This window comes from Salmo salar, unplaced genomic scaffold (genome assembly GCF_965601325.2).
Source record: "Salmo salar unplaced genomic scaffold, fSalSal1 ptg000712l, whole genome shotgun sequence".
In the NCBI taxonomy this organism is placed as follows: Eukaryota; Metazoa; Chordata; class Actinopteri; order Salmoniformes; family Salmonidae; genus Salmo; species Salmo salar.
Genome location: NW_027675472.1, coordinates 363,956 through 367,084, shown reverse-complemented (window position 1 = coordinate 367,084; position 3,129 = coordinate 363,956). Strand labels below are relative to the sequence as shown.

General features: G+C 40.5%; 1 long non-coding RNA gene across 1 annotated transcript; it reads right to left on the bottom strand.

Annotated features, from left to right (window-relative positions):
• Positions 1-899: 899 nt before the first annotated feature.
• Positions 900-2,341, bottom strand: LOC145877197 (uncharacterized). The gene is made up of 2 exons (XR_014391605.1): positions 1,539-2,341; positions 900-1,233 (listed from the first exon to the last, which is right to left on the bottom strand). It is a non-coding gene; the product is annotated as an uncharacterized LOC145877197 (long non-coding RNA).
• Positions 2,342-3,129: the final 788 nt, after the last annotated feature.

The following is a 3,129-nucleotide window of genomic DNA, read 5'->3' as shown; positions in this document are numbered from 1 at the left end:
AGTATGAAATTGTCATTCTGGTTGTTTTAGGGACTCCTGAAACAACCAGCAAACCAGGCTGTCGTTTTGTGAAACAGTGAATGTATATAATCTAGCTAGCTGAAGAATTCACTGAAAATTGAATGTACAATTGTGTAAGCTTGCCTTGCTGATATTTGCCATGCAGATAGATGAAATAACGTAGCTAGCTATGTTCTTGCTTATTGTGCAGTGGATGATTAAAATACCTGTATGCCTATGGATGTGTAGCTAGCTATCTAGCCGATCTGTGTATGGACCCAAACGTTTGGTATACATATTAGTTCAGAACCTATGAACCTCAGCTATCATAGCCAGTTGTATCAACTTCAAAACAGCCTGAATGACATTAATGAAGCCTATGGATTGAGTAGAATATAATATCATGTTGTGCCAAGGATGCAAGTCGTATATACATGTAGTTATTACCATGCATGAGATCCCCACATTGTAGCCTGTACATTTAATATATTCACTGATCATGTACTCTACCTTGGCAAATAAAGTTGCAGTTTAGGTATGAATGTCTTTGAGATTATTTTTCAGTCATATCCAATACCAGGAGTATCAAATTCCAGTCTTTGAATGACGCTGTGTCTGCATGGATGTATTACAATTATACACTTCAACAGTGTTTACCAATCTTGGTCCTGGGACATCAATGGTTACACATTGTAACTAATAGACAAGAAACAGGATTTAACTAGTTAATTCATATATACAGAAATATAATGTTAAAAAACAGTACACTACACTTCCTATGCATCATGTAAATACTCTAACACTGGTTCATCTCAACATCTAATGCCCTTCATCTGCATTGATCTGATAAACACAGGATAGGTGGAGTATTTCATCACATTACACTTCATTTCAACCAGTAGAGAATGTGAAACGCTTTATTGAAAAGCTCATTATCCAAGTGTTATAAATACAAGTTTAATCTGTACTTCAATGCACATCTGTTGTGCATTATAAAAACAGAGGAAGAAAGAGGAGGTGGTGAGAGAGGTGTAAAAGACAGAAAGGGAAAGAGGTAAGCACATAGGAGTAGGGAAGGCAGCACATGATTAATGAATCACAGTGCTACATAAATATTCTCTCAGTTCATCACAATCACATAATAGTGTCTCTCGTCGGCCCAAAGGTTCTTAAAAGCAGGTGAGGTGGTGATGATGGGACTGGGGGTTGGCATCCTCTCACATCAAAACATATCTGCAGACGAGAGACAGATGGAGAGAGAGAGAGCATGTTTAAACCTTGTGTTTATATTTTTTATTCTAACATTGTTAGTCATCAATCAGGAGGTGAAATGCAAAACTGACCTGGGATCATTAACTCTGGGACTACTGCATCTCTATCTGTATTTCAATGTAAAGCATCTCTTTAATAATACTTCCTGTATAATATAAACTGACCTGGGATCATTAACTCTGGGACTACTGCATCTCTGTCTGTATTTCAATGTAAAGCATCTCTTTAATAATACTTCCTGTTGACCTGACCAAGTGACCTCTCACCTCTGATCATGCTGTGCCCTCTATGTAGCCAGTTCAGATGCAGGAGGGGTTCACCGACACAGCTGATATAACCTAGAGGATTTAGGGAGAAGAGGAGAGAGGGATGAAGTGAAGGAGAGAGACTGTTATTGAGAAAATAAGGTAGTTAAAGCGACAGTGTTCAACAGGAATCTCTGTGTGGCCTCACCTGGTGTCCACACCAAACTAAGTGGCTGCAGAGTACTTTATGCTGAAAAACATGAATGGACACATGAGGACAAACAATACAGCGTAGTTATAGAAATAATGAAGTGTCTTACTATTCTCCATGGTTGGCCCTCTTGCCTATTCTTTGAAGGTGGAAGGAGCCACAGTTATACACCTGAACCTGCTTACTGCACAACACAATCCATCAATCAGATTGATACATGAGTGTGTAGGTGTGGGTTATAGGGTGTCTAATTGTTCTACATTTTTTCAATATGGGTGATTTAAAATAGCCTGTTTTGTTTTTGTACAGACATCACACCCTTACCTAAACAGCACCCTCACCTGAGAAGTAGAAATCAAAGGGAGAGAAATTGGGAATTGAATAACTGCAGTTGACATAGCTCAGTAAATGGAAGAATACTCTTATTGCAATGTGAATGGCTCTTAAAAGAGCTTTTGGTTGTGCATAGTGACGTCTATGGTGTTGTCAGGGAACAGCACCCTCTTTGAAGAAGTAGGAGGTGAAGATCTCCTGCACACGGATTGCCTCTCTTGCTGCGTTGTTGGACCCCATCCTTGAAACATCCTGCAGAGCAGCAGACTCCTCCTCTGGCACACGGCGGTGAGCTGCAGATCCCCTCCTGGTCTTCGTGTCCATCCTCATGAAGTTACGCAGGACACAGGTAGCCTTCACACACCTGAATTCCTCCAGGAGGCAGTCCCAGATGACCCTGGTCACCCAACCTTGCAGTGCCCTACACGGTAACTGTAGGCAATCGTTTTGAAGGAATCTCCAGTTACAGGGTCTCTGTAGGAATATGGAAGACAATGTAATTATTAGACTGTTACATCACCAGGTCATTGTGGATTACTAAAGTATAATATCCCTGATAACAAATCATGATAACATTGGATTGATAGATGCATGGGCACACATATGTACATGTGTAGCATGTGACAATAACAGGATCATATCAAGGATGGCATCACAAATGAATACATAAATACCACTTGAAGCTTGATGATGAGTTTGAATCATTTGAATCAGCTGTGCAGTGTGAAGGCAAAAACAACAATGTGCCCCTCTGAGTCCCCAGGACTGAGAACCACTGCTCTTCATTGGGACCTCTTCATATGTAGACTGGCTTTCATAGAGCTCTTTATCTGAGGACAGAAAACCTCACAAGAAACAGACTTCATTATAGTCAGATTACACCACACTGAATATTATGTTACTATTATCTCCATCCTCACTTCTAGGGACAGGAACTACACAAAAGTACCTGCCCTATCCAGAATAGCCTCCTCTCTCACTGACAGTTGGGGCTGCTATCCTTTCACCCTCTTCCATGGCTGTTAGCTAGCTACCTACAAATGCATGTGGAGTTTGTTTTTTACAGTG